This window comes from Lynx canadensis, chromosome D2, assembly GCF_007474595.2.
Source record: "Lynx canadensis isolate LIC74 chromosome D2, mLynCan4.pri.v2, whole genome shotgun sequence".
NCBI lineage: Eukaryota > Metazoa > Chordata > Mammalia > Carnivora > Felidae > Lynx > Lynx canadensis.
In genome coordinates this window covers 26083683-26105923 of record NC_044313.2, presented here as the reverse complement: position 1 = coordinate 26105923, position 22241 = coordinate 26083683, and the positions used below count along the sequence as shown (strand labels likewise).

Below are 22241 nucleotides of genomic sequence, written 5' to 3'. Positions count from 1 at the left end.
CTTCAGAGCATGAACTGAAGAGATGGTCCCGGTTCCTTAAAAGCTATATACGTTTCTGAGTGCCTAGGTACAGCATGCTTAGATATATGGGCCAGGTGCAGCACTGGGTACTTGTACAAACATGCCTTCAATCCTCATGATAATTCTAATGCAACTCTACTGCCAATTACATATTTCAATTTGTAGAGAAAAAACTGAGCCTCAGAAAGGTTAAGTAACTTGGTTAAAGTCACACGGCTACTAAGTGGTAGAGTATGGGTTTGAGCCCATGTGTACCTAATTACAAATCCACAGAATAAATTCCGTCTCCCATGCCAACTCTTCTCAATGATCAGCACCTGCCTGGCATAGTGACTTGGGAAGGAATTCAGAACACCGGGGCTTAGAGGGTTAAGTGGTGAATTTGATTAGTAATGTCTGTCATGCGTAAGGAATGGAGAATGGTGACACACAAGCTTTGTATTTGCCATCCATTCTCTACTCCATGCTGGATGGGTCTATAGGAGGATAATCCATCTCATTCTGGACATAGATTTAAGAAAGCATGGTATGTGGAATAAACATGAGATTTAAATTAAGACTAATCTATATTAAACTTCAGCTCCACCAGTTTCTGGAACTTTAAGTTGTTAATTGGCCTCTTTAAGCCTTAGAGTCTTTAAGTGTGAAACGTAGATAAAACACCTGGGTTATAACAAACAATTGGGAGGAAAAATAAACCTTTGTTCTTTTCACAAGGTTGAATGGAAGCTCTGAGACTTATTTCTCTAATTATCACAAGAGCCTTAATTTTGAGGGAATCTCTGAAGGTGTTGCTATAATCTACCTATTATTTTAAATCTATGTTTATGAGAGAGAGAGAGAGAGAGAGAGAGAAAGAGCGAACACGTTCCCCTAAATAAGGAAACAGAGGGGAAAAAAAGCCTTCTGTAAACACCTTTGGCATACTACCTGGAATACAGTAAGTGCTCAACTGGTGTTTCTTCCTTCTCCCCTTCCTTTAGAAACAGCCTGATTCCTGTCAGGCAGTAGTTTGGAAGGTGTTGTCCTTCCTAGGAAATAATAATTGTATGTCAAAACTGTCACAAAAATAAAACTTTAACATGACAAGACCATCTAATAATCACTAGTCTCCAAATGTGATGCACTAGGAAGGACATAATATTGACTACATCATGTTACTGCCAAAGGTGTCTAACTTGAATCTAAACATGAAAAAAGAGTTAGACAAAAATAAAACAACTGGGCTGAAAAAACAAACAAACAAACAAACAAACAAAACACAACTGGCCTGGATGCTTCAAAGTATCAATGTAAAAAATACCAAAGAAAGGGACACCTGGGTGGCTCAGTTTGTTATTTATCCAACTCTTGATCCCAGCGCAGGTCTTGATCTTAGGGTCGTGAGTTCAAGCTTTATGCCCAGCATGGCCCTACTTAAAAACAAAAACCCGCACACGCGCACACACACACACACACACACACACACACACACACAAAGACTGGAAAACTGTTATGGATTAAGAGAGATCAAAGAGATAGATCAAATGCAGTGTATGATCCAAAAACAAAAAACAAAAACCGCTAAAAAGACAATTGGGAAATTTGAACATGAACACATATGTGTATATATATATATATATATATATATATATATATATATGTATTAGAGCATGTATCCATGTTAAATTTTCCAAGAGTGATAATTATGTTGTGGCTACGTATGAAAACATGCATGTTCTTAGGAGATACTTGCTGAAGTATTTAGGAGTGAAGTGTCATGATGCCCACAACTAATTCAAATGGTTTAGGAAAAGCTTTATGTACGCACATATTATCTGTATGGAGAGTGAAAGCAATTATGGCAAAATGTTAACAATTCAATCTAAGGAAAGGGCATCTAGTATTCATTGTATTACTCAAAGTTGCCTAAAGATTTGAAATACTTCAAAATAGGGGCGCCTGGGTGGCTCAGTCGGTTAAGCGTCCGACTTCAGCTCAGGTCACCATCTCGCGGTCCGCGAGTTCGAGCCCCGCGTCGGGCTCTGGGCTGATGGCTCAGAGCCTGGAGCCTGCTTCCGATTCTGTGTCTCCCTCTCTCTCTGCCCCTCCCCCGTTCATGCTCTGTCTCTCTCTCAAAAAAATAAATAAATAAACATTAAAAAAAAAAAAAAAGAAATACTTCAAAATAAAAAGTCAGGAAATATATGTATATATTAAACCAGAATGAATATATATATATATACACATATATACATATATATATATTTTTTACTAATATATATATACTTTTTAGTTAACAAAGTTTTAAAATTGTAATGCTCCATGTTGGTGAGTGTATAGTAAAATAAATATACTAAGAAATTTCCAAGTAATACACTGACACAACCATTTTAAAAAAAATTTTGCAAAATATGTTTGTGTATCTTAACATAATGATCCTGCTTCTGGGAATCTGCCTTAATACATGTAAAGAAGAAAAAAATTGAAAAAAATACTCATTGCAATGTTTTTACAATGGTAAAATGGGGAACAAAAAACTTAAATGTCTAGCTATTGAGTAATGACTAAGTAAATTATGTCAATTTGGTGGGCTATAATACAGCTATTAAAAGTAAAACATTTTTATGGCGCACCTGGCAGGCTCCGTCAGAAAAGCATGTGACTCTTGATCTCGGGTTCATGTGAGCCCCATGTTGGGTATAGAGATTCCTAAAAAAAGTAAAAATTGTGAATAATAATTTTAAAAATATTTGAAGACTGTTTATCAACATGAAAAATACGAGATGGGATGCCTGGGTGGTTCAGTTAAGTGTCTGACTATTGATTTCAGCTCAGGTCATGATCTCATGGTTTGTGAGACTGAGCCCAGCATTGGGCTCTGTGCTGGCTGTGCAAAGCCTGCTTGAGATTCTCCATCTCCTTCTCCCTCTGCCCCTCCCCTGTCACAATCTTTCTCTCTCTCTCTCTCTCTCTCTCTCTCTCTCAAAAATAAATAAATAAACATAAAAAAAGAAAAGTATGAGATAAAAGTTAAATTTTTAAAAAGAAGAATACAGAATTATAACAAAAAATTGGGAGAAAAAACAAACCTTTGTTCTTTTCACAAGGTTGAATGGAAGCTCTGAGACTTCTTTCTCTATCACAAGAGTCTTAATTTTGAGAGAATCTCTGAAGGAGTTGCTACAATCTACCTATTACTTTAAATCTATTTTTTATGAGAGAGAGAGAGAATACATTCCCCTACATGAGGAAACAGAGGGGGTAAAATAAGCCTTCAAATTAGGTCCTGACACTGCCTGCATGTCTAGGAAACATTTTAAAAGCACCAAGTCATTAATCACAAGCTCCTAGAGCAGGAATAATTTATCCTAATTAATTTCTTTTTTAATTTTTTAAATATTTATTTATTTATTATTTTTTTAATGTTTATTTATTTTTGAGAGAAAGAGAGAGACAGAGCGTGAGCAGGGTAGGGGCAGAGAGAGGGAGACACAGAATCTGAAGCAGACTCCAGGCTCTGAGCTGTCAGCACAGAGCCCAACATGGGGCTCGAGCTCACAGACCGTGAGATCATGATCTGAGCTCAAATCAGACACTTAACTGACTGAGTCACCCAGGTGCCCCGATGTTTATTTATTTTTGAAAGAGAGACAGACAGACAGAACGCGAGCAGGGTCGGGGCAGAGAAAGAGGGAGACACAGAATCTGAAGCAGGCTCCAGGCTCTGAGCTATCAGCACAAAGCCCAATGCGGGGCTCAAACTCACAAACCAGGAGATCATGACCTGAGCCAAAGTCGGATGCTTAACTGACTGAACCACCCAGGCGCCCTGTATCCTAATGAATTTCTTAAAAATGAATTTACTTGAGCAATAAAAATGATAGATCACTAAATATCCATTACAGAACACTCAGCATGTGTCTACCTGTGGGGACTGAGAAGCAGTAACAATACTGGAAAGGCTGAGAAACAAATTGTCTCAAATGATGAAGAAAGTCACATTATCTGTGATGAGCAGGAATAGAGTGTGGTCCTATTTTACAAAATACTAAGATACATGGTGTGGGTGTAGGTGTGTGCAGAGACAGCCTTCTCTGAAGGATAGGGGTCCTTCTAGTCACTTTAGGATTCCTGTTTTCCACTATCCTAGTCCTGCTCTCCAAAGAAAGTTGGATGCTTAACTGACTGAGCCACCCAGGTGCCCCATGGCTTTTCTGATACCTTAAGACACATCTTAAAAAAAAAAAAAAAAAAGACACATCTTGCCAACGGATGCACAAAACAAACTGCAGTAAAGCACAGATGCTCACAGACATAGCTGTATGCTGAGATGCTGAGTGTAGCTGCCGGGGAAGGAGTGTGGTGGGGCCCCTCTTGCTGCTCAGAGTGCACATTGCCTCTCTAAGGGCTCACTGCACAACAAACCCAGAACAGTATTTTCACTTTTCGCATAAATCCTCTTTGGATTCCTTTTGGTTAGAGAAAACAGGTATTAATGCAGGTAGGTCTTTCATAAAAGCAAGTGGTATGATGCGAACTTTGGAAAAGCAGGGGGTGCCTGTCATGACAAGATAGGAAACAACTGTTCCTCAGAAGCCCAGTTTTAATTTATCTGACCAGCACGACCTGAAACAACCAGAACCACCAGTCTAGGGGTCAAATACAGTCACATGTCTTCTTCTTTTCAAAAGAAAATCAGCTTGGTCACCTAATATGCTAGATTAGCAGAAAGCCCAATATCTATTTCTCCCCTTAAGTTGTCCAACATGTCCAGTTTTATGCAAACCAAAGCAGCCAATATTGTTTCTGAGTACTTTAAGAACAGAAAACTGAAATACATTTCCATTCACCAGAGAACCTGTTTCAGGAGCTGCTGCCTCTCTCACTGCCATGTGTGCAGCTGATGAAAACCCTCCACGCACAACCTGAAACATCCTGCCTCTCCCTGCAGAGAGCTTGCTCCTCTGATTCTCTGTCATGCTCTGAGCTGGACTCCCAAGGTCACTGTCGCATGCTGAAGTGTGTGCTCCAAAATTCATGTGTTGGAGTCCTACTGTCCAGTACCTGAGAATGTGACTGTATTTGGAGATACAGTCTTCAAGAGGTTATGAAGGTGAAATGTGGTCTTTGCTGGGGGTCCTAATCCAGTATGACTGGTCTCCTTGTAAGAAGAGGAGACAAGGACACAGGCATGCACAGAGGAAAGACCACATGAAAACATTGCCACCTACAACCAAAGGAGAGAGGCTTCTGAAGAAATTGACTCTGCCAACACCTTGATCTTAGACTTTTAACCTCCAGAAGTGTGAGAAAATTAATTTCTGTCATGTAAGCCATCCAGTGCATAGTACTATGGCAACCCTAGCAGGTTAATACAGGGTCGACTTCATTCTTTTGCATGCATCTATCCACATGTCCCAAAATCATTTGTTGAAAAGACCATTCTTTCCCCCATTGAATGCTCTTGGCATCCTTGTCAAAAATCAAGTGAGCTAAAATGTACAGGATTATTTCTGTACCCTTAAATCCCATTGATTTATAAGTCTATCCTTATGCCAGCCCAACACTATTTGAATTAGTATAACTTTGTAGTTAAGTTTTAAAATCAAGAACTGTGGGTCCTCCAACTTTGTTCTTCTTTTTTTTAGGATCAGTTTGGCTATTCAGGGTCCCTTGCAATGCCATATGAATTTTAGAATCAGTTGGTCCATGTCCAGCCGTAAAGAGGCAGCTGAAATTTTAAAATTTCTTTTGTTAAATTTATTTCTAAGTATTTATTCTTTTTAATACATTATAAGTGGAATTTTTGTTTTGCTTATTTTTTAAATCTTTATCTTAAGTAGGCTCCATGCCTAACATGGGGCTTGAACTCACAACCCTCAGATCAAGGGTCACACTCTCTACTGACTGAGCCAGCCAGGCACCCCATGAGTAGAATGTTTAAATTTTAATTTTCAGCTTTTTAATTGCTAGTTTTTAGAAATACAATTGATTTGGGTATACACTGATCTTGTATCCTGCAACCTTGCTGAATTTGTTTAACTTGAATAGGTTTTTGTGGATTCTTTAGGTTTTTCTCTATATGAAATCATGTCATCTGTGAATAGGAATAGTTTTACTTCTCCTTTCTAATCTGAAGAAGTTTTAACTTTTGTTTCTTGCCTAATTCCTTGGCTAGAACTTCCATTACAATGTTAGATAGATGTGGAAAGAGTGGGTATCTTTGTCTTTTCCTGATCTTAGGAAGAAAGCTTTCCACCTTTCACCATATGATGCTAACTATTTTTTTTTAAGTTTTTGTTTATTTACTGAGAGAGAGAGAGAGAGAGAGAGAGAGAGAATGAGCAGGGGAGGCACAAAGAGCGCGGGATGGCGGGGGGCTTGAGGAGGGTTGGGGGGACAGATGGTCCAAAGCAGGCTCCGTGCTGACAGCAGAGAGCCCAAAGTGGGGCTCAAACTCACCAACCATGAGATCATGACCTGAACCGAAGTCGGATGCTTAACCAACTGAGCCACCCAGGCACCCCAACTATGGGTTTTTTTGTACATGCTTTTTATCAGGTTGAGAAAGTTCCTTTGTATTTCTAGTTTGTTGGGTGTTTTACCATGAAAGGGTGTTGGATTTTGTCAAACAATTTTTCTGCATCTATTGAAATGATCATGTGTAGTTTTTGTCCTTTATTCTATTAATAGGGCATATTATATTGATTTTCACATGTTGAGCCACCATTGCATTGCTGGGGTAAATCTCACTTGGTCATGAGGTATGATCCTCTCATCATACTTGCTTGGATCAGTTTGCTAGTATTTTACTGAGGATTTTTTTGCAGCTGTATCCATAAAGGATATTAGTCTGTAGTTTTCTTTTAATTTGTTATCTTTGTTTGGCTTTGGTATCAGGACAATACTGGCCTCATATAATGAGTTAAGAAGTGTTCTTGAATTTTTTGAAAAAGTTTGAGAAGAATTAGTGCTGATTCTTCTTTAAACATCTGATAGACGGGGCGCCTGGGTGGCACAGTCGGTTAAGCGTCCGACTTCAGCCAGGTCACGATCTCGCGGTCCGTGAGTTCGAGCCCCGCGTCAGGGTCTGGGCTGATGGCTCAGAGCCTGGAGCCTGTTTCCGATTCTGTGTCTCCCTCTCTCTCTGCCCCTCCCCCGTTCATGCTCTGTCTCTCTCTGTCCCAAAAATAAATAAACGTTGAAAAAAAAATTAAAAAAAAAACAAAACAAAACAAACAAAAAAAAACATCTGATAGAATTTACCAGTGAAAGCATCTGGTCCTGGGGTTTTGTTGTTTTTGTTAAGAGTTTTTTCATTATTGACTTAATCTCCTTCCTTATTATAGGTTATTAGTGTCTAGTGTTCTGAAAAAGTCGACTCTGACAGTTTTTGCCACATTTTTTTGTTGCTATTATGAAGGGTTGAACTTTTGGAGTTTCTTACTCTGCTGTTTTGTTGACATCATTTCAATATGACTTAATACTAGTAATGTTAACCTGATCGCTTGGTTAAGGTAGTATCTGCAATGTTTCTGTACTGCAGAATTATGATTTTTTTCTTTTCCATATACTATTCCAGAGGTCAGCAAACTAATGGCTGGAAGACCAAATCCAGCTCAGTGCCTGTTTTTATAAACAAAGTTTTATTGGTTTGTTAGGTAAATAAAGTTTTATTGGTACACAGCCACACTCATTTGTTTATATATTTTCTGTGGCTGTAGCTTTCATGCTACAATAGCAGAGGTGAACTGTTGCAAAATAGACTGTATGGCTCACAGAGACTAATTTAGTTCCTATTTGGCTCTTTCCTGATTCCAACTATATTCATTAGAAACATACCACTAAATCTAGCCCACGTGTAAGGGGAGGGAAATTAAGCTTTACATTGTGGAGAAAGGGAGATCAAAGGATTTTTGGACATATGTTTAAAAAAAGATAATTAATAAATATTTTGGAGCCTATACTTTGAAGCTATGGCAATATCCTGTTTCTCCTTAAAGTTTTGCCCACTGACATTAGCTTCATCAGTAGATCTTGCTTGTAGCAATTATTACTGTGGTGTTCTAATAATGATTTTCTGCTTCTCTCCTTTGGGTCTTAACCTATCACTATCATAATTTACTTCATGGTATAGGAGTTGCGGTACTTTCTCTTGCTGGAGAGACAACTGAGAACACAGTACAAGGTTTTAAGTTAGAAGCCTCAATTTGTGACCCTGAGCGAGTCTCTTGACATTTCACTCTTTTTTCTCATCAGCAGAATAAAAATATCAATAGCCGCCTCGCAGGATTCTTGTGAAAATGCTATCTGAACTAAGAAGTAGGATGTAGATGTTAAATTCTTGGGTAATGAACTTCCTTTAATCTTATTTTCTCCTTTGATTTCCTTCTCTTCCTCTTTCTTTCTTTTCTCTATTCTGATTCCACCTTTTTTCTCCTCTGCCTGTGTCTTGGGCCTACCAGAGGTCCCTCATGGCACTATAGGGATGAAACCAGTGGGGTCTGAATCACAGCACTTTGAAGAAGGGCTGTTTCCAGGTCCAGCCCAAAGAACCAGTTATGCTATCTTTAGGAAGCCACTTTAAGGACTCCTTTGCTGTTCTAAGCAGACTGCTTCCAGCATACATTCCCCCACCTCTCATTCCCTGGAGGGCAGGGACCTTGCCTTGTAACTCCTTTACCTCCCTTACTGCACAATGCCTTTCAGATAGTCTTCAATCAACTTTGGGTATGGATTTTAGCACACATATTCTGCATTTTATTTTTAAAAATTTTTTTTTTCAACGTTTATTTATTTTTGGGACAGAGAGAGACAGAGCATGAACGGGCGAGGGGCAGAGAGAGAGGGAGACACAGAATCGGAAACAGGCTCCAGGCTCTGAGCCATCAGCCCAGAGCCTGACGCGGGGCTCAAACTCACGGACCGCGAGATCGTGACCTGGCTGAAGTCGGACGCTCAACCGACTGCGCCACCCAGGCGCCCCCATATTCTGCATTTTAAAATACACATGTTCTGCCTGTTACCACTATGCAGAACATAGGTATGCTCCTGGCAAACAACACCATTGAAATTCATTTGATGGTTTCTATCATTTTATTAGGGCCTCATTCCTAGCTTGGAGATATCTAACTTTATACTTCAACAGGCATTAGCTGTGTAAGAGGCTATAAAGTGAATCAGATATGCATGGCACTGGACCTCAAGGAATTTACAGTACAGTTGAGGGAAGAGCAGTCTGCACAAATAACTAACCACAGATCATCAAGGACTTCAAATATCAGACATCACATAGTCTTTGTTCAGCAGATGGTGGGTAACTAGTGAAGGCTTTTGAGGCAGAAGGTGACATAATCCATACTGAGGAAGTGGGAGGCATGAACTGCATAAGCCTGGACACAGGGGGTGTAGTTAGAAGACTTTTAGAATGACCAAGTGAAAAAGAATATACATCAATGGCAGTAAGAATATGAAGAGGTAGACAGAAAACCTTGCAACAGGACATGGTCAATTAGGAATCTGGGAATCTTAGGGGCGCCTGGGTGGCTCAGTCGGTCAAGTGTCCGACTTCATCTCAGGTCATGATCGTGCTGTCCATGGGTTCAAGCCCCACATCGGGCTGTGTGCGGACAGCTCAGAGCCTGAAGTCTGCTTCAAATTCGGTGTGTGTCTCTCTCTCTAAACCTCCCCTGTTCGCATTCTGTCTCTCTCTCTCTCAAAAATAAATAAACATTAAAAAAGAAAAAAGAATCAGAGAATCTTAGAAGGTGACCTTTGAGATTATCTGGGGAAACTCTTGTATTTCAGAAGAGGAAGATGAAAACTGAGGACACTAACTTGCCCAAGCTCACACTGTTAGCGACTGTACTAGTCAAGGTGACTCTAGGGTATGCTACAGTAATAGTCAAACCCCAGTCTCTAGGGTGTAACCCATAGAAGTTTATTTCCTACTCACAAAATGTCCTCTTTAAGTCCAGAGACTTCCCAGAGCAGCACCATTCCAAACAATGATTCAGGGATCCAGTCTGCTGTTGTGGGTTCTGCCAACTCAACTCATACCTTCCAGGAAGAGAAAGTATAGAGAACATGTATCACTTCTTCTCATAACCCTTCAGCCAGAATTAGACACATGCCCTACCCTAACTACAAGAGAGGTTGGTTAATGTAGTGGGAAGAAAGTGGACATGAGATATTTATGTGCTGTTTATGAGCACTACATTCTCTGTCATAGTCCCAGAACTAGGAATATACTGATCCCCGTAATCCAGTCTTTTTTATTACAGTTTATGGGAAGTGGAGCCCACTTCATGGATTTGCTAGCACCTGTGTTCTATCTTACTGTTACTGTGGACTTGGCAAGAGAACTGAAAACAGATTTTCAGTCTTGAGAGAAACAACCCCATTCAGAAACTGTAAGTAGGCAGCTTGAAATAAGATGAGGATATTTCAAGCAACTCCAAACTACATATCACCATATGGTAATTATTTGTATAATTTTAACAATATGTGCAGAAGTATCTGTATAGTACACATCAACTCAGAATATACACCTCTGCTCCATGACTTGTGAAGTCACAGAAGTAGATGCAGGCCATAGAATGTGCAATGGACAGCCTCATAGTAGAGCATAGCAGAGCTGACATAGAAGGATGAAGTCAATGACTCCCTGGGCACCTGCCTGCTATGCTCCCAAACTCCTCCTGAGAGAAGCAGGCCTTTACCATTAAAACCCATATTCAAGGAATGCCTGTATGGCTCAGTCAGGTAAGTGTCCGACTTGAGCTCAGATCATGATTTCATGGTTCATGGTTTGAGCCCCATGTCAGGCTCTGCATTGACAGTGCAGAGCCTGCTTGGGATTCTCTCTCCTCTCTCTCTGCCCCTCCCCTGCTTGCACACACATGTGCACATGCTCTCTCCTTCTCTCAAAATAGATTAAATAAACTTAAAAAAAAAAACTCAAGGGGCGCCTGGGTGGCTCAGTCAGTGAAGCATCCGACTTCAGCTCAGGTCATGATCTCATAGCTTATGAGTTTGAGCCCCACATCAGGCTCTGTGCTGACAGCTCCGAGCCTGGAGCCTGCTTTGCATTCTGTATCTCTCTCTCTCTCTCTCTCTCTGTGCCCCTCCTGAACTCATGCTCTGTTCTGTTTCTCTCTCTCTCTCTCTCTCTCTCAAAAATAAACATTAAAAAAAAAACATTCGATAGCTTGTAACTTATCACCCTGGCCATAACTGATCACAGAAGGGAAAGATGCTTGACTCAAGGGCAGCTAATTTGTAGGTGGGCAAGTGGCTTATGAAGTGGTATGAGATGATTGGAGATTAACCAGGCCAAATCAGAAAATAGAGATTTTTGAAAACAGTTTATCAGTTGATAGTAGGCACAGGAAGGGAAGGGCACAGAAAAAAGACAGCATGTCATTAAACTAGTAAAAATCTGGAGTCAACAAAAGCCTGAATGTTGCTTCTCAAAGAGTAAGAAGTAGGTGGTTGGTAGTGCCAGACCATACAGAAGCTGTGGAAGCAGAATATCACTGAGTTGGCAAAGTAGCTGAGTATCAGAAAATAGCAAATTCCTGCCACTAAGGGGGCAATGAGATATTTTGGTCCCTAGAGTTGTGCTGATCAGATTCCAAACTGTATTTAAGTCCACAATAAGCCCAGCCATATGGCTATTCCTAAACTTCTAGCCTTTTTGCTGAGATTTCTGTCTTCCTTAATTCTCCAAGGTTGCTTACAATAACCCCTCATTACTTCTGATGGCCTGAGTGAATCTGTCCTTTGCAACCATAAGACTCTATTAGGCCATAAAAAGAAATTAATTTTTTTAAGTTTATTTATTTATTTATTTTGAGAGAGAGAGAGAACGAGAACATGAGCAGGGGAGCAGAGAGAGAAGGGAGAGAGGATAGCAAGCAGGTTCTGCCCTGTCAGCATAGAACCTGACTTGGGGCTTGATCTCATGACCATGAGATCATGACCTAAGCTGAAATCAAGAGTCAGATACTTAACTGAGCCACCCAGCAGCCCCAGAAATGAAGTTCTTTTTAAAAAACATTTTATTTATTTATTTTGAGAGAGGGAGAGAGAGAGAGAGAGAGAGAGAGAGAGAGAGAGAGAGACCGAGCAGGGGAGAGCAGAAAGAGAGGGAAAAAGAGAGAATCCCAAGCAGGCTCCACACTGCCAACACAGAGACCAAAACAGGGCTCATACTCACAAACTGAGATCATGACCTGAACTGAAATCAAGAGTCGGACACTCAATCAACTGAGCCACCCAGGCACCCCCAGAAATAAAGTTCTAATACATGCATGCTACAACATGGTTGAATCTTGAAGACACTATCCTGAATAAAATAATTCAGACACAAAATAAATATTGTATCATTCCACTTACATGAGGTATCTAGAATAGTCAAAATCAAAGAGAAAGAATGTAGTATAGGAGTTACCAAGGGCTGGGGTCTGGGCAAATTGGAGAGTTATTACTTAATGGTTAGAAAATTTCTATTTGGAATGATGAAAAAGTTTTAGAAATAGTGGCCAGTATCTAGTGGTGATGCTTATACAACATTATGAATGTACTTAACACCACTGAAATGTACATTTTAAAATCACTGAAATAGTAAAATTCAGGGTGCCTGGATGGCTCAGTCGGTTAAGTGTCCAACTTCAGCTCAGATCATGATCTCATGGCTCATGATTTCGAGTCCTGCATCAGCTGTGTGCTGACAGCTCAGAGCCTGGAGCCTGCTTCAGATTTTGTTTCCCTCTCTCTCTGCCCCTCCCCCACTCGTGCTCTGTCTCTCAAAAACAGATAAACATAAATTTTTTTTTTTAATGGGGTGCCTGGGTGGCTCAGTTGGTTAAGTGTCTGACTTCGGCTCGGGTCATGATCTCACTGTTCATGAGTTCGAGCCCTGCATCAGGCTCTATGCTGACAGCTCAGAGCCTGAAGCCTGCTTTGGATTCTGTGTCTCCCTCTCTCTCTGTCCTTTTCCCACTCATACTGTCTCTCTCTGCCTCTCAAAAAATGAATGCTAAAAAATTTTTTTTAATAAAAAAATTTAAAAAAGAAATAGTAAAATTCATGTTATGTATATTTTACCACACACACAAAAAGACTCCATTAGGGATGCAGTATGATGGAAAAACCACCAGCTTGGAGTCAAAGAAACTGGGTTCAAGACTCAGCTCTGCCATTTTCTACCTGTGTCACCTGGGGCAAGTTACCCAACTTCTCAGTATATTCATTTGAAAAGCAGAGATAATAAAACCCTAAGTTTGTTGTGAGGAACAATGAAGAAAAATATATTAAATAATTACATAAACAGCTTCTGAAAATGGCCTAGTTACTCTTGCTATGCGTATTTGGAAGAGAAGACAACAGGTCTCTGTATTCTCATCTTAGGAAAGTGTAAGGCTTCTCCTTTATGTGCTCAGGGCACACTGGTGTGAACAATGTGAAGCTCACCACATCTGCTTTCAGAGTGCAGACTTCACCGAATGGCCCTCTTCTCCACATCATTCTGCCCTTCCCTCCCTAGCCCCTTTTGGGTCTCCAATGCTCTGCTGTTCTCTCTTCCTCTAGTCCCTGTGGAGACCAGCCCTTAGGAGGGATTATTTTTCTCATTCAGACTGATGTCCCTTTGTTCCCCCTCCCAGAGTATATCTGTATTTAGGCTGTATCTCTTTGCAGGGAGGGAAAAGCTTGATACACTTAAGTTTGCTGAGTTGAACTGAAGGATTTTTTTAGGCATCAGCAGACATGTAGGTACAGGTAATGCTGGAGGAAAGAAAGCCCTCCAAGACTTTTGTATCTCTCACCGCCAGGATGTTAATAATCCTGAAATATTTGCTGACTGGGATCCTTTCTCTGGGCATCAGCAAAAGGTAGGGGGTGGATGAAATGGTTTTCTCAAACTGGATTCCATTCTGACATCCTACAAAATCTAGTAAGTAGGCACGCACACCAGACAGGCTAGAAGCTGTCCAAGGTCCTGAAGTATAACTAAGCAGGCAAGTCTCCCTGTTTCTCTTAATTGTAAAGCCCTGTCAACTCTGGTTCAGTTTATACTCTGGTTCAGCAGGGGAGGGGCAGAGAGAGAGGGAGACACAGAATCCAAAGCAGGCTCCAGGCTCTGAGCTGTCAGCGCAGAACTCGATGCAACCCAACAAGGGGCTCAAACCCATGACCTGCGAGATCATGACCTGAGCCAAAGTTGAACGCTCAACTGAATGAGTCACTCAGGCACTCCCAGCCTACACTCAGATTTAGAAGAGGTAGATTAACAGATAATTTTGGAAAGGGGAAAGACTGAGAGAGAGAGAGAGAGAGAGAGAGAGAATTACCCAAGTGCACAGAACCTTCTGGATAGGCTTAAGCACACAGAGATTGCTAAGTCCAAAACATAGATTTTTTTTTCCCCAGAAACTCGTTTTGATTTTATTTTTATTTTTCTAAATATTTATTTATTTTTGAAAGAGAGAGAGTGCACAAGTGGGAGAAGGACAGAGAGAGAGAGAGAGGGAGACAGATTACATGAAGCAGGCTCCATGCTGACAGCAGAAAGCCCAATATGGGGCTCAAACTCACAAACCACGAGATCATGACCTGAGCCAAAGTTGGATGCTTAACCGACTGAACCACCCAGGGGCCCCTGATTTTATTTTTAAATAATAATGGTTATCCAGGTACTCCAAATGCCTTAAGCAAAAATATGGAACAAGTGCAAGAAAAAAAAACACTGTGTGTCAAACAATGCAATGCAAAACCATGTAAACACAAATTTGTAAGCAGAACTATAACCACATAGATTGATGTGTCATCACCAATTGAGCCATACCAATGGACATATAGTTCTTTATTTTTATCTTCTATGTAGATAAAAATAGTTTAATTTTTATGAACAGAAGACAAATGGGAGTATGACTTAGCCTGATGTCAGGTTATTTCATGTGTCTTTGCTAAAAACATCTCCCCCTCTCCAGAAAGTCTGGGGCATGATCCTCCTTATCTGTTTTAATTATGTGCTCATGCAAGCATTTTTTGTGGAGGCTAAAGATACTTAGCTGAAAAAAATAACTAGTCTAAAACCAGACACAGAGAGGGATTGGGCTTCCCTCTGAGTTCTTAGCACATATGGTCTGCAGTCAGATACATACTGCCTTATGGTAGTCCCTAGATTAGGACCTCACATTAGCCATAACTCTCCAACTAAGTGCAAGATCCTTAGGAGTAGTGACCATGTCTCATGTCTTCTCCTGCACAGACACAAACAGCACCAAACATGCAGCTGGACACACAGTAGGTGTTCAATAAATGTTGGTTGACGGCTTAAGGCAAAGCAGAGATGGAAGCTGGATTTCATTCAGGTGATGTATTTTATTTTTCTTTCTTTTTACAAAATTAGGGGGGGGGGCGCCTGGGTGGCTCCGTCAGTTGAGTGTCCGACTTCAGCTCAGGTCATGGTCTCACGGTTCATGAGTTTGAGCCCTGCGTCAGGCTCTGTGCTGACAGCTCAGAGCTTGGAGCCTGCTTCGGATTCTGTGTGTGTCTCTCTCTCTGCTCCTCCCCTGCTCACACTGTTTCTCTCTCAAAAATAAATAAATTTTTTTTTTAATTTTTAAAAAGTGTGTTAAAAAAGGGTGTTTTTAATGGTTTTTTTATATTTATTCTTGAGAGACAGAGAGAGACAGAGCATGAGTGAGGGAGGGGTGGACAGAGTGACAGAGAATCCAAAGTAGGCTCCAGGCTCTGAGCTGTCAGCACAGAGCCCAAAGTGGGGCTCAAACTCACAAGCCATGAGATCATGACCTGAGCCGAAGTCGGACACCCAAACGACTGAGCCACCAGGTGCCCCAAAACTTAGGGTGTTTTTAATAGGGAAAAACTAAAAACAATATAAAATCCAACAAGAAACTGATTAAATAAATTATGGCACATTCATGCACTACACTGAATTGTAAATAGAAGTAAATAGATCTACATAGCTGCTATCGGAAAATAGCCACAGTGAATGTCATAAAAAAAAAAAAAAGCTGCAGAACAGTATACAAAATGTATATGATTGTATATTTATAAAAAATTTAATCTGAGAATAGTGACACTTTTTATCACTTCTATATTCATTGTTGTAATTCTAGAATCCGGCATACAGTCAAGATTCAGTAAATATTTGTTAAATGACTAGGATAACACCAAGGATTCAGAGTAGCACTTACAATACTCCAACAGAGTGTGAATTCTGACCTTTTTCTGTTACTCCAGAACAAGCAGGATTTTCCTATTGTTAGGCATAAAGGAAGGAGGATAAAACTTTAAATTAGATGAAGTTGGGAAAGCATTAGATAGAAGTTCATTGTTTCAATCCTAGATTTGGGTGACACTTTCTTTTTTGCTTATTTTATCTACCTATCCATGTATATATTAACCAATTTTCCTAACTTTTTATTTTGAAATTTTTCAAACTTAGTGAAAAGTTGCAAGACTAATACAATAAATATCTGTATTCACCAACTATTAACTCTTTGCCACATTTGTTTTATCTCCCATTTGTGTGTGTGTGTGTGTGTGTTTGCTAAACCATTTGAGAGTAAGTTATATAAATCATGACACTGCAACCCAAAATACTTCAGCATGTATCTCCAAAGAACATTTGCCTATTTATATATTTTTTTCCAAAGAACTATTTCTTACTTTGAAATAGTTTAAGACTCACAAGAAGTTGCAAAAATAGTACAGAAAGTTCCCAGGTACCATTTACCCAGCTTGCTCTCCATGATAACATCTTACATAACCATAGTACATTATCAAAACCAGGAAAATGACATTGACACAGCAAATTAATTCAACTACAGATCCTATTTGGATTTTACTAGGTTTCTCAGTTTCTCTTTCTCTCATTCTATGATTTTTTCACATGTATAGATTTGAGTAACAGAACTGTTCCATCACCACACACACAAAAAAACCCTTCATATTAACATTTTTTAGCCACATCCTCCCCAAACCCAAACCCATCAACCACTAATTTGTTCTCCATCACTATAATTTTGTCACTTTGAGAATGTTACACAAATGGAGTCACATATTATGCAACATTTTAGATCCGCATAATACCCCTGTGATTCATCCAAGTTGTTGAGAATTATTCATCAATAGTTGATTCTTTTTATTTTTAAAATTGATTCTTAAACTTTTTTTTTAATATTTACTCGTTTTTGAGAGAGAGAGAGAGAGAGCATGAGCAGGGGATAGGGAGAGAGAGGACAGAGGATGCGAAGCAGGCTCTGCTCACAGCAGGGAGCCTGATGCAGGACTCGAACTCACAAACCATAAACCATGAGATCATGACCTGAGCTGAAGTCAGATGCTTAACCGACTGAGCCAGTTAGGTGCCCCAATAGTTGATTCTTTTCAATACTGACTAGTATCATATTGGACGGTTTGTTTATCTACTCACCCGTTAAAGGACATTTGGGTTGTTTTCTGTTTTTGTCTATTACCAAGAAAGCTGCTAGGACCATTCATGTACAGATTTTTTTTTGTAGATTTTCATTTTTCTAGGCTAAATACTTAAGAGTGAGATTGCTGGGTCATATGGTAAACGTATGTTTAACTTTATAAGAAATTGCCAAAGTGTTTTCCAGAATGGGTGTACCATTTTACAATCCTACCAGTAACAGATAAGAGATCCAGCTACTTTAAATCCTTGCAAGCAGTTGGTATTGTCAGTATTATGTTTCAGCCACTCTAGTAGGTAGACAGTATATATCATTAGGGTTTTAATTTGCATTTTTCTAATGGCTAGTGATGTTGAACATATTTTCATATGCTTATTTGCCATCTGTGTATTCCTTTGGTAAAATATCTGTTCAAATCTTTTGCCTGTTTTCTAACTGGAATGTTTGTTTTCTTACTGTTGTGTTTAGAGTTCTGTATATATTATGGATACAAATCCTTTGTGGGATGTATGATTTGCACACATTTTCTCCCAGTCTATGGTTTGTCTTTTCTTCTTCTCCTCCTTCTCCTTCCCCTCCCCCTCCTCCTCCTTCTTCTTCTTGTCTTTTCAACTTCTTAACAGGTCTTTTGCAGACAATTTTTTTTTAATTTTGATGAAGTCAAATTTATTTATGTCTTTTATGGGTTGCACCCTTGGTGTCATGCCAAAGACTCTTCCCAAGTGGTTGTACAGGAAAGAATTTTCAACCATTTTTTTCACCTCACATGTGTTTAGTACTGTGATAGATGCTGAGAGAGATTCATAAATATAGAAGGGCTTCCAGTTAAGTTTAGACAAGCATACAAATAATTAACAGCAGAAGATGGTAGGTAATTATAAGTCATGTGAATATTGTAAAGGCTATGGGGAGGAGGAGGAGAGTTTATGGGAGGGAAGGATCACTTTACATTCGAAATACCAGAGGAGGTGGCATTTGAGCCTTAAGGATATCAACAGTTGAAGTAGGGCCAGAGGAGGAAATACCAGGAAGAGAGAGGTACACAAGTGAAGGAACATGGGTAAGACAGAAAAGTCAACATTAGGGGTGCCTGGGTGGCTCAGTTGGTTAAGTGTCTGACTCTTGATTTCAGCTCAGGTTGTGATCTCACAGTTTGTGAGTTCAAGCCCTGCATCAGGCTCTACATTGACAGTGTAGAGCCTGCTTGAGATTCTTTCTCTCCCTCTCTCTCTGCCCCTCACCTGCTCTCTCTCCAAATAAATAAATAAACAAAAAAGAAAGAAAGAAAAGTCAACATTAACAAGTGGGCTGGGGTGGAGAGGCTAGAGGCCACTTTTAGATATACAGTACTTGAAAACCAGCAAGCATTCATGAGGGGATGTCCAACAGGCAGTTGGAGATGTGAGTTTAAATTTGGAAATTGGACGAGTGCCTGGGTGGCTCAGTTGGTTAAGCCTCTGACCTCTACTCAGGTCATGATCTCACGGTTCATGGGTTCAAGCCCCTCATCGAACTCTGTTGACAGCTCAGAGCCTGGAGCCTGCTTCAGATTCTGTGTCTCCCTCTCTCTCTGCCCTTCCCCTGCTTGCACTCTGTCTCTCTCTCTCAAAAATAAATAAACATTAAAAAAATAAAATTTTTAAAAAAGTTGGAAATTGTAAATAAGAATTTGATAACCATCAGCATAGGTCAGGCCTTTTGTTATATGCCCCACAGCAACTTGTACTCTTCCTTCAGAGCACTTGGCACAATTATAACTAATAACTAACTGTGTAATTAGTTGTTTAATCTCTATCTCTCTTGCTAGATTTCCAGTCCCATGGAGTAGAGTCCACATCTGCCCTATTCCTAGCACCTAGTCTAGTGCCTTGCACTCAGAAATATTTGCTGAATGAAGAAGCTGATACTTCTAACAGCCACCATTTATTGAGCATGCACGTGGCAGTCATCGTATACCCACTTTGTGTATATAATCTCATTTAAACCTTGCAGAAGTCTCATGAGAGGCAGGTCAAGGCTTCTCAGAACCTCTTTTCTGGGGTAAGGCCCGAGAATCTGAATTTAAGTTCCCAGGGATTTCTAATGAGCAGTCAGGTTTGGAGACTACTCAGGTAGTCTATATTCAGGTAGTCTTTATCTATATGACAGATAAAGAGGGGTGCCTGGGTGGCTCAGTCGGTTAAGCATCCGACTTTGGCTCAGGTCATGATCTCACGGTTCGTGAGTTTGAGCCCTAGATTGGACTGTCTGCTGTCTGCACGTAGCCTGGTTTGGATCCTGTCTCCCTCTCCTCTCCCTCTACCCCTCCCCGACTTGTGTGCATTCTCTCTTTCTCTCTCTCTCTCTCTCTCAAAAATAAACATTAAACAAATTGTACAGATAAAGAAACTAAGTTCAGCAAATGACAGTGATTTATTCAAAGTCTGATGGCTAGAAAGAGCCATGATGCAAAGCTAGATCCCCTAGGGAGAGATTCTACCACAAGCCTCCCTTCCTCTACTAAAAAAGAGTTTATAAGGGAAAAGCAGAAAAGCAAAAACTGGGTCTTTGAAACCAAGGAGAGTAGTGAGCACTGCCAAATGCCACAGAGAGGCCACAGAGGATGTGGCATGAGGGAAAACCTGGGGATGACTAACCAATGTATCCACAGTGCCTGAGTCTGACATTATAGGAAGATGAAGACACAACCTCTACCTAGGGCAGGGCACTCCCTCAAGAAACCTGGCCAGCTGGAAGGAATTGTGGTTTGAGGCTCAGCCAAGAACACTTCTTGGTAATAGAGCTTTGTGCTAAAAATATTAAAGCCAAACATCTGGGCCTGTAGGGTGGTATGCCAAGAAAGGGGAGGTACTAGTCCCATGGGAGAATCTCAGTTTGGAATCTTAAGATAAGCTGTTCAGAAATTACAAAACACAGTCCACTCTATATTTTCCAGGCCACTACCCCTTTGTTGGATTATTAAGGCCTTTTGCCTTACTTCTGCATTGTGTGTGTTTTACCTTGGGAGTACTGTTTCTTTTGGAGGATGGAAAGAGAAAGAAAAATAAAACTCCAACCAGGACATTGCTGATTTTTAGTTATTCAGTCCCGAATAACATGGTTGAAATGAGATTGGAACTAGAACCCAGAAAGAAGTAAGATCTAATTATCTATCGCATTTCTACTCAGTGACACTCATGCTGGCCCCCGGTACCACAATCAAGATTGGCTATTTTCTCTTTGCCAAGGAGCAGCCTAAAGGTCTGTGACAGGAAATGACAGTTTCCTGCAATCCCATTACTAGCCCCAATTCATATCCTGTTGATGGTAGATGCGAAGCAATGTCCCCTATTTGAAAGAGGACAATAATGACAAGAACCCCTTATTCGCATACAGCTTACAAAGCACCTTCACATACATCAACTCGATCTTTCACAACCTCGGGGAGGTAGGTGTTGTTATCCCTACAGGTTTGGTAAGTGGCAGAAGCCACAATTCAAATCCATCACCTCTGATTCTTTGAATTACAACCCAGTCTGCTACTTTGTTACTGGTCAAACTCTTCAGAAGCCCACTTAGCCTTATGCTGGCAGCAGGGAAATTAATGAGACTTCAAGAGCCTCATTGCTCTAAGAAGGAGAATTAGGTAGTGAGGAAAGAATGTATGTTTGCTTGCTAGTGACCTTGTGCAGAGTGCTGCAGCTGAGCCCAAAAATGGGGGTAAAAGCTACCCTGAAGAGTGGCCAGAAAGGAAGTAACCTATGCAAAAGTCCCGGCACAATGGTTAACAGAGAGTAATCACTCAGTTGTGTTAGCTAGCATTCTTCCATCCTTCCCCTCATCAGGCATTTCTGAGCCCAATCAACACAGAATTCAGTGCAGGTCTCAGTCTGCGACGAGGAACCAGGGAGACAGGCTGTGGCAGAGCCTGACCATTTTCCATGACATCAAAGCCAAGAACTATGTTTCAAAGTCCCAATGGACTCCCCTTCTCCCTTCCTTTAGTGGTCTGTCTCAGGTAATATTTCCACCCACAAAGTTAAAACTTATCCTAGAACTACACTCTTGAGATTCCAAATCAAGAAAGGCCTTCAGTCTGGAATTCTGGAGTTTACTAAAAAGTTCTTCTTACTTCCTTTCCTAAGCCATAACCACATCCTGAGAGATACAGTAAGCTAGAAGGTGAGTGCCTACTACAGATCCTACACTGACTCCTCCCAGCCTTCATCTCTCCAGATCCCATTCCTTGACTACCCCTCCTCCCATCCCACACCCTGTGCGATAAAGGAGGCCAGCCATGTGGCCAGCACCCTTCCCCACTCCTGGAGTTTAATGTTTGCAGAGACCTCTTTTGTCCAAGGAGAGATCCACACAGGAAAGGTCGCGGCTAAACCAGATGAGGATTTAAATAGCCTGAAATCTCTAGCACCTTCAGGGCTGGATAAGTAAAGTAAATGAATTAAGAAGTTGGGTGTTATTCAATGGAGAGTGGTGGGGACTGTGCTGAATCCATCTCCATCCAGAGATCCGGAGTGGGGATGGGCATACAGGATTCCTCCTAAAAAAACAAAAACAAAAACAAAAACAAAAAACAAAAAACAAAAAACAAAACAAAACAAAACAAAAACAATTCCGGGTGCAGGCAAGGAGGACAGGGTCAAGGGAAGCGACAGAGCTGTGTGGTCTGCAGGTGGAAAACCCGTTCCTTTATACAAATGTCAGGGGCATTTCAGTTTTGCCCATTGCAGCCATCCCAGCTATTTGACCTCCACTTCTTTCCACCATCCGCTT

General features: G+C 40.6%; 1 protein-coding gene across 3 annotated transcripts in view; it reads left to right on the top strand.

Moving 5' to 3' along the window:
• INA (internexin neuronal intermediate filament protein alpha) overlaps positions 1-22241 on the top strand; it is a 62946-nt gene that overhangs the window by 26458 nt on the left and 14247 nt on the right. The window contains exons 1-2 of one of the 3 annotated variants that reach the window (XM_030334037.2): positions 9737-10415; positions 15278-15380. The exons of 1 other annotated variant lie outside the window; for it this stretch is intronic. The gene's annotated coding sequence lies outside the window, so the exon portion shown is untranslated. Of the gene's footprint in view, positions 1-9736; positions 10416-15277; positions 15381-22241 lie in introns of those variants that run through there. One more of the 3 variants, XM_030334036.1, reaches the window with a different exon arrangement.